At 38.8% G+C, this 8,708-nt stretch overlaps 1 long non-coding RNA gene across 1 annotated transcript; it reads right to left on the minus strand.

Annotated features, from left to right (window-relative positions):
- Positions 1 to 4,859: 4,859 nt before the first annotated feature.
- On the minus strand, positions 4,860 to 7,813 carry LOC106942652 (uncharacterized). The gene is made up of 2 exons (XR_001423679.1): positions 6,287 to 7,813; positions 4,860 to 5,253 (listed from the first exon to the last, which is right to left on the minus strand). It is a non-coding gene; the product is annotated as an uncharacterized LOC106942652 (long non-coding RNA).
- Between the last annotated feature and the right edge of the window lie 895 nt (positions 7,814 to 8,708).

Here is an 8,708-nt window from a genome sequence, read left to right on the forward strand (position 1 = left end):
TTTTGGGAAAAACCAAAAATTCCCGTCTGGGAGGGAAAGGAAAAAAATAAAAAAGGGAATAAAATTCAAAAAAAAAAAAAAAAAAAAAGAGGCAAAAATGTCTTTCATTTTCTGTCAGAGAAGCTCGCGTTTTATTTCCCCCCTGAATGCGGCGAATGAGGGAGAGGAACGACTCGGATCATTATCCGGGAAATCTAAACAAGCCTTTGCTTTCCTCGAACAGAGCTCTTATTCTATAAGCACTTGAACATGGAGGGGGGGATGGGCTCGGAGACACGTGTGTCTCTCTGTGTGTGTGTGTGTGTGTCATCGCAGGGCTCCTAGGTTGAGTCTAAGAATGACAGGGTAAAACACTGCAGGCTCTGTGGAACCCAGGAAACAGCCTAATGTATTTATCCAAACACATTTCTGCTGAGAGGCCCCTCTGCTTCCACACAACCCCCGGTTCGACACACACTTCACCTCCGAACACAACGAACGAGGAAAAAAAATTCAACAGGACTGCACAAAAAGCAAAGGAATCAATTTATATCGGAAAAAATCCCAATATTTTTCTAAGAAAGCGAAAATGTAAAGGTTTCACTAATCCGACGCCTGCAGATTTGCAGCTTAATGCATCCAAAAGAAGCAATAAGAAGAACTCCGATTTACGGCTTCAATCTTAAGGCAGCATCACCTTCAATCTGCCTTTATGTGCTGCAGCGAAAATAAACCGTCTGCAGATGACGCTGCATATTTTTAAGAAATGCTTTGAGCATTTTCTTCGTAGAAGTCCCAAAAATAAATCTGCACAGGCTTTAAAAGATGAACAACCAACTTAGACTAAATGCACAATCGGCAAAATCTGTTCTTCTTTATTGGCTTTGCTTTGATTTACAAGCTGCGTTTCCTTTGAGCGTAAAATTATGCAAATTGGAAATAAATTAAAAAATCTGCCCAATGGAAACACATCAATTTAAAAGTTTTTGAAATTTGTTTATTTCATAAAACTGCAATAGGAACACTTTTCACATCAAATGTGTCATGTGATCAACAACCAGCTGTTACTACTGGCAGAAATGAAAAAGATGACGGGAAGTGATTAGAGTATGACGGCGCCGCACGTTTTTAATGACTTGTGAACAAACTGGTTCATGCGTAATTTTAATTCCGTTTTTTTTTTTGTTTTTTTTTATTTAATGGAAACACAATTGCAAAATTGTGATTTTTTGAGAACAAAGTTTTGCGCACATTTGTAATGGAAACACAGCGAGTGTTATGACTGTAGCTCCACCCACCATTTTAGTTACTTTGTAACTGCTGTAGCCTGTCCGCTGTGTTGCTGTAAACAGCTACGGTGTCCGCCTCTTAATAGCAGAATCAATGTATTAGAAGGTTTTAAAATGCTGCAACTTTCCATTATGTCATTCTTTAGGTTTAAAGTATTTTTATTAGAGCTACAGAATTTCTGCAGGTTTGACCAACTCAAAATTAAGACTTTTTAAAAACTTTATAAAACCATAATTAATGAAATTTAAGACCTGTAGCGCAACAAATATATAGAAAAGATGATAAACTTACTCACAGATGTAAAAAAAGCTAGCTAGCAGCTAGTTAGCGGTAGCCTCAACCACCTTGAGTCATAGAGTGCAACGAATACGTCTGTACTTGACTCAAACTTTAGCCTGACTGAAACAAAATGGACACTGAAGTCCCTGTAAACAAAACTGTCCATCAAAAAAATGTCTAGTTGAGACAAAAACACCAGACTGAAGATTTTTATGATCCAGTTTTTGGTAGAAAGAGAGAAAAGACAAAAAACAATTATGCAAAAGGAAATGATTGAGCTTGTTTTTATTTATTTATTTATTTATTTATTATACGATTAATTGATTTCTTGCTTACTGCAACAGGCACTAAATATATAATTTATGCGCAAAGCGACCAAAACTCCCAATGTGCAAAATGGGAAAGATGCAAAATGACCAGCACTCCTTATTATAAACTTTAATTGAACTTGAAAATCTGAGCGACGCTGCATAGCAACCAGATCCACCTTGCTGTTTTTATCAAAACAAACTACAAAAGAATCAAAACAGTGAAATGTCAGCAAAAACTGCATTACTTAGAGTTCATATCACAGCACTGGCACTGTTACTTTTGTTTTATCTAAAATAGAAAAACAGAAGGTGCCCACACTCATATTAAATCCTCTGACCTGGTTTGTCAACTCTTACAAAAACCATTGACATAACAGAGCTTGAAAGGGTTATGTTTGTCTCCGTCTCCACATTCGGCACTCACTGTGCTGGCAGCGAAAGTCTGCAGCTGAGGAATTCCCAAAACAACACAGTGCCACATTTGTGCACGCTTCCAAACGCCAAGAGGAAGGTAAGGCTCCAATTTAGCCGTTTACATAATTCCATCTCCCTAAAATAATCCTGTTTACAAGAACAGAGTGAATGGTGGGAACCATAAGAACCAAAAGAACAATGCTTCAAAAAAACTGAAACTGTAGGAAACAGTTAAAACTTGTGGCCAGGCGCTCTGACTGCCAAAAGTGAAGCTGTGCAGCTGGTCGATCTTTCAGCTCTGAAGTCTGCTGAGAGCTCATCATCCAACCCTGATTCAGTCCAAATTTATTTAAGAATCTAAGCCTTCATTCAACAGGCTTTATATATATGCAGATGCATTGTTTCTGCACCCTGAACAATTAAACTTTAACATATTTCCGCCACAAAAATTACAAGCATTCTTTTGTAGATGAGGGCTGCTAACCGCTAAACCACAACAGAAGCTTTTATAACATGCTGGAAGTAAAATATATTTTAATTGTGTGGTCAGACTTTAATTATCTTTAATAGAGCTGCAGCTAACGATTATTCTAATGTGCCAGGGTTTTTTTGTCTGATTAATTGATTAATCTTCAGAAAATCGACAGAATTTGAACCAGGTGAAGCTAAAAATGCCATTTGAATAGGTCTAGGTAGAACACATTTACAGACCAAGAAGATTTTTTCATCTTAAATGCAAAATGTGTAAATTTTTGTACAGTTTTGGCTCAATAACAGCTCTCTGTAGGTTGTTTTTTCAGCAAACTGACTTTTTTATGTCTGTGTATGCCAAGTAACAATTAATTACTAAATTAGTTAACGATTATTTGAATAATCGATTATTCACTATTATTTTCATTAATCATTTCATCCTTAATTTTTTTATATGCCTCTTTACATTGTACTGGAATTAGCTAATGTTTTCTGCACTGCTTTCTGAAGGCATCAAAGTTCAATAAAACTTAAAATGCCACAAAAACGCTCGGCTAAACACAAAGGGTCAAACAGCTGAAAAACGGTTTGGCTGTCAGACAAAAACTGCTCTGATGTGTGTAAACGGAGGGAGGGCTAACAGGTCGCATCGCAGCGACCCGCTAATGAGAAGCCCAACTTTACCACATCCGACCAGCGCGGCCACAAGCAACTGATACAGTAAATATGTGCATCTTAATGACAACCAGGCAAAAACTGTGGTGATGCATAGAAAGAAAAAAGGCAGAATACAGAAAAGCTTTGGCTCGTATCAGCAACAGATCACCTTTCTCCGGTCTGTGGTGACTCTCTTTTAAAGTCAGACAAGACTGAAGGAGTCCAACACCTTTTTCCAAGACAGAAGTCCTGATTTTTCTAGATTTGTTCTCAAACTTTTCTTTTTTTTCTAGAAACTTCTCACACTCTGCATTTCTACTGCTCCAGGCTCTAAATCTGGAAAGACCAGAGACGACTGGACGGACAGATGGAAGAACTCCTCAAACATTTCAATCAAACTCCATACTGTTCCAGACTTCTGTTGGAATGCTGTTTAAAACATTAAAAACAAGCAACTGACACCTTTAAACTTTACAATCAGAGCTTCTCTCTCTCTGAGCTTCTGTTAAATTTACTTTACATCATCCTGATTGGACTCCTGTTTGAGCTCATTCTGTCCACGTGTTTTTATTTTAGAGCTGTAACTAATGATTGTTTTAGTAATAAATCACTATCAATTATTCTGAAATTATTCATTATATCTGATAAAAAAAAGTTCATTAAGCTTTTCTTATGCAGCATTAAAAATGCATTTAATCATGCAAATTAAGTAAAAGTTGCTTTTTTAAATAAGAAAATCATTTTATTGGCTTACATGCAACAAAGGCATTCCTTTAGTGAACACTTGACCATTTGTGGCAAAGGATCCATCAACATGTGAAAAGTTCATAATTTTCTGCATGACTTAAAATCAATACAGTTTAGGGCTAGTATGTTAATTTTTTTATTTTTTATAGAATTTGAATAAGGTGAAGCTAAAATTTTGGGTGAACATATTTATAGATTGAGGTTTTTTTTCATCTTAAATGCAGAATATTTATATGTTTCTACAGTTTTGGTTAATTACTGCTCTGAGGATGTTGGTCTTTCATCAAATAGTATTTTTTGAGTTTGTTTAATCCAGTTAATGATTAATCCAAGTCAGAACTTCTTACTTGGATTACTCCTAAATTAATTGACGATTATTTCAATAATCGATGAAAAGATGATTAAAGATCAGTGAAATATGTCCTCTACTTGATTCTTTGCTTTTGCTAATTAAGAGGAAAGTGGTGCAGAAAACCTTTTTTTACCATCTCTTATTTCCATAATCGATTAATCACGTTTAATCGTTCCAGCCTTGAGCATATTAGTCCATTTTCAGGAAATATTTTGTCACAAAATGCAACACATGACCACTTCATGCAGCAATTTGGAAGCCACTGGAAAACTAAGGATCAGAGAAGTAAGTCTTATACTTCTTATACTTCATATTTTGCCTTTGCAGAGGGTAAATGAGTAAATAATCAATTAATCACGATTGTTTCAGCCCTAGTTTATTTTTGTATTGTCTGAACCTGCGGGTGTGCTAGACATCAGGCAAAAGTTTCCAACTTGTAAAATAAATGCTTGTGCACTTACATGTGGACATGTGGAGGTTGGAAGCGGCTCTGGTTGATGTTGTAATGCGTGAAGGCCTGCGTGGGGTTGGAGCTGTACTCGTCCACCGTGATGGTCACTTTGCCATGAGCCATCCTTCCGCCGTTTGGACATGAGACGCCGTTCGTTCACCGGGATTCAGCAACGAGCTGTGCGGCGGTCATCCTTCGGAGCCGCTCGGTAAGCCCAGGAAGTCTCCCAGCAGCAGGAGCGGCAGCGGGGCCGGCTGTGGCTTCCCGGCCAACCGACCGACTCGACCAACACACGCTGCAGTCTGCACAGACAAGAACACAGCAGCGCATCAGCTGCCAGGGCACGCATCCGAGACAAAAAAATGATAAGTTCAGGGATTCAGAATGAAAATCATTGTTGAAAAAACGTCCAAATATTTTCTACAAAAGGTCCTAAAGAAATGAGAGTGTCCATAAATGTTAGCAATATTAAGCTAAAGGTTTTACCATATTTCTTCTTAGGGCAAAAGAGAAAAGAAAAATTACTATGGATGTAATCTGAAATCCACAAAGCTATTTAATTTAAAATATCTAAAAGGCAGCAAATTCACACATGAAACGGGACGATTTCTGCACACAACGAAAACATAAGTGACTCCAATCCCAGAACTGATAGATCGATCAATCAATCAATCAATCATGCATCAACTTTTCAGAGTAAAAGCTACACTAAAATGTTAAATTCAGGTATTCAGAGATAAATGATAAAGTAAAAGTTTGGAGATTAAAAAGGCACAAAAAATTCCAACATTTTCTACGAAGCTCCTAAAAAAATGAGATTATACAGGAATGTTAACAAAATTAAGCTAAACGTTCTTCAGTACTTTTTCCAACTACATCAACTTCTGAGACAAAAAGCTTTAAATTCAATGATTCAGAGATAAATAATAAGTTAATGCTTCGAGGCTAGAAAAGAAAACATTTTTAAAAATCCCAACATTTTCTACAAAAGCTCCTAAAAAGATGAGATTACACAGGAATGTTATCAAAATCAACCTAAAACTTTTACCATAATTAGAAAAAAAAATTACTCTAGATACAATCTCAAATTCAGAGGTCTATTACATTTAAAATATTTTTTTAAAAGGACAACGCATTCATTAATCTTCAGCAAATCCACGTGTGAAACACGTTGATTTCTGCACCAAATAAAACAAAAGTGCCTCAAATTCCAAACTGATGCAATCAAAAATCAATCAATCAGGGGAGATCTGGCGTCTTTAGTTTTATTTATAAATAAATCTGTTTAAAAGCTGTAAAATATTGCAGGACAAGATAAAGAGCGACGTCTCTCACCCGGCTGTCCTGCGCGCCTCCTTTCACTCTGACCTTCCTAACTGTGGCAACGTGGCTACCGTGGGTGTTTTATACCAGACGTCCTCATGCTCCCACACGTCAAAGGGTAAAAAATGTCAAAAAATAAATAAAAATCAGCCTTTTTTCCCCCCATAAGACGTAAATCGAAAGGATGCAGTGAATAAGTTGAAGCAAACCTCTCAAAACTGGCCCATTTTCATAAAAAAAATCATGGATTTATGTTTTCTGGGTCAGCTGGATGCTACTTCCTATGATGCATGTAGTTAATTTTAGAATGAGGAAAACACATTTATTCAGATTGGCGTCATGAAACCTGTACATTGAAGTTATTTAAATAGAAACATTACAGCATGTGAATCGAGAACTGTGCTTTTAAGGTTGATTTAACTTCAAAGGAAAGCTATAAATTTCACTGAGGCTTCCCTCAACCCTTGGGGGCAACTTTATGTTTCTACCTGTGTACACTGGGCATTAATAGCAAATAATCCCAAAATTTCAGATTTTTTCATTTCTTAAAGGCCAGGTTTACCATTTAAAGTCAAATTTTTGAGAGTATTATCTGAGCTTTAAGTGCTGAAAACTGCCAGGAACATTGATTTACATTTTCTGTCAATTTGCAAAGATGATACTGCAGATGAAAAAAAATATATTTTTTTAATCTATTTGAAAATAGATTAATGCAAATACATGCTAATCGGATTTTATCTGAGTGTGGGAATGTCAAAAACACTTATTCGGATTTAAAATTTCAGGATAAGTAGCAATATGCAATTTAAAATTACTAAAGAATAGGTGCAAACTGTCTAGTTTAAAGATCAAATGGAAAGTAGTAAAAGGAAAAAATAAAACTGGACATTTTCTGCACTATTTTTATCATCACGACCAAAGTTATAGATATATAAGAAAAAAATAACCTTGGCGGATTAAAATATGATGCAAAGGCTGCACTGTAGTAGTTAAACTAATATTATGTTTATATAATTTTATTTATTTATTTCTCAGTATGCAGCGTGTCACTGTAGTGTCCATGCTCCTCTGTCCCTCTCTATCTTATGGCTACAGTAGCAGCAGCGACTAGCTCTGTAGCTTAGCCTGCTAAATTGTATTATTATGCACGCTGAAGCTGGAGCTTCTTTCTGGCAGCACAATAAACAGAGAGCCTGGCAGCTAACTTCCCACTCCGGTAAGCAGAAGGAAGCAGCGGAGGGGGGCAGAAGGCGAATAAAATTCACCCTTTCACCATGCAGACACGGCGTGAGCTATACTACACAGCCGCTTGCAGCATGCAAAGAAAGAAAGAAAACTCCGTTCCCCCTTGAACTCTGATCCATGAATAATATTAATAAATAATAAATTTAAAATAACCCAGAGGTGGTGAGTGTCAAAGCGCCGCCTCGGTAACCTCTGGCTCCTTCCTCGTAAATGACAAGCCACCTTTAAACCGACGGCTTTGTGTCAGGAATTCCTCCCCTCCCTCCCCGTCTCTGCCTCCGCGGCGAGGCTGAAAGGTTGCGCTACCTTCGGGCTGGAGGTTTTTCCGTTTCCCCCTCCTCTCTGGGTGTTGCAGCCGGCCGGATAACGAGAGTCGGGTCGGAGAGGGTCGCCCTCTACGCGGTGGAGGAGGAAGAAGAAGAAGAAGAAGAAGAGGCGATTGAAGAAACAGAAGAAGAAGAAGCAGCGGAGGGACTCGGGTCCATGCGGCGGAGACTCCTGCGCGAGGCGCGACCGTTGGTGGTGGAGGAGGCTGGGCCGGGGCAGGAACCTTCGACCCGGCGGGACCTCGGCTGGCTCTGGTGGAAAGAACCCAGACCGGGAGGAGAGCGAGTGGTAGCGAGCCGGAGCGGAGGGCAAGAGACACTGACAGTTAGCGGGGGAGAGAGAGAGCGAGCAGCCGCGGTGTGTCGGAGGGGGAGCCGAAGTGCAGTGAGTCGGAGCTGCCACTGGGGTCAGAGAGCAGGAGGAGCAGGAGCGAGCACAACATCCCCCCTACCCCACAACCCGCCGGCCGCGCGCCTTTACCGGCGGGCACACGCGCAGCGAGAGGAGGGGGTTGGCGGGGAGAAGCGCTAAGTGGTGCCGCGTTTTGCCTCTGCTGCGTTCACTTGCCGTCGAAAATCACACTTTCTACATCCATTGGAGCCATGAATGACTGTCCAAGCGCAGGTGCATCTCGGTACCATTGGAAATCACTGAAATGTTAATTTATTTCACCAATTCAAACACAAAAACGTAAAGTTATTCAGTAGGTTTAATACTCAGGCTACGGAAAAGAGTTATGGTCACTGAAAAAAACTACGCAAAAATCGTACACAAGTATGAATAGCATCCAAGAAATTACTGAAGAGTAAAAAAGTATTTGGTAAAAAGTATACTAAAGTATCAGTTTCTTTCAATAAAAAAC

The sequence above is a fragment of the Poecilia latipinna genome, unplaced genomic scaffold (genome assembly GCF_001443285.1).
Source record: "Poecilia latipinna isolate Pla-1442-1.1 unplaced genomic scaffold, P_latipinna-1.0 Scaffold4448, whole genome shotgun sequence".
NCBI classification, from domain to species: Eukaryota; Metazoa; Chordata; class Actinopteri; order Cyprinodontiformes; family Poeciliidae; genus Poecilia; species Poecilia latipinna.